Raw genomic sequence first — 1,169 nt, 5'->3', positions numbered from 1 at the left:
AGCACAGAGAGTTAAGACCCACCCATAACCAGGGGCAGAGTCAGCACTAGGCACGAAATCCGCGCCGCATGGGTAAGAATGGCGTTTCCTGATGTTTCCTTCAGTAATCAGGTAAGAACGCCTCTGCTAATAACTATAGACGCTCTGTTGTCTCCCACTCAGTAATACTCCAGGAGCGACTCCCAGTCCCTGTTGATGCCAAAAAACTCAACTAACAAGGTAAAACATTAATGAATGCATGGGTATCCTTTGGATACGTTGTACACAACAGTCACTGATTGCCTGATGTATGGTGTGGTTACAGAACAACGACTATGTGTAAAAAACTTTGATCATGATCACTACCCTAAGTTCTGTTCCCCACTTTGCCATCATATAAAGACTTCTGCATGACAACCGTCTTTAAGACATTGATCATCTGACGGCCATTTGGCTATATTCCACTCCCCTTTTAGACCTCCTGTTTCTCCATTTCTTCTTTTTTCAAGATTACCTCTACAATAAGGGTAGTCGCATATATCGTTAATTATGCTTTGTACTTAATGTGTGCTCTAGAATGCCATACCTCACATACAAACCAACTCATACTTTGATTGTTGGTTTCTTCTTTTTTTCTTGTATACAGCTTGGAAATTCCAATTTATCAATTGTTCGAACCACACAACAATTGTGTGTGCTCTTTTTATATGTTGTTACTTGTCCTTGTCCTGACGAAAGCTCCCCTGACCCTGTAAGGCCCCGAGAGCTGAAACATGTCGACACTTTTTTGAAAACGATATGGTAGTTCAATAACTCGACTACCTTTATATCACAACGGTTTTAACTATAGTGACTAGTCTCCTGTTTTGAAATTAAAGTTTATAGTTTTGACCTAGTCATTATTTTAATTTTTTCGTTCCCACTTTTCATTTCTGGACACTTCTGTAAATACCAGAAGTAGCCTCTGGTGAGGCAGGCATCCTGCACGTTAATCGTTGACCCAATGACTATGCCATGACTCCTGACAGGGCGGAAAAAAGATATACCGCTACGATAAAATTCCAGGAAGTCTATGAGGGTTCTCGATAAAAAAACTATTTGGTTTTTTGCAGAAACTAGTGTCCATTCTCTTTTGATTACCAGTTACTCACATAGGGGAACCGAATGGACTCCGTATCCTCTTCCCTCCC

The sequence above is a fragment of the Lissotriton vulgaris genome, unplaced genomic scaffold, assembly GCF_964263255.1.
Source record: "Lissotriton vulgaris unplaced genomic scaffold, aLisVul1.2 SCAFFOLD_2820, whole genome shotgun sequence".
NCBI classification, from domain to species: Eukaryota; Metazoa; Chordata; class Amphibia; order Caudata; family Salamandridae; genus Lissotriton; species Lissotriton vulgaris.
Note: the sequence above shows the minus strand (reverse complement) of the source record.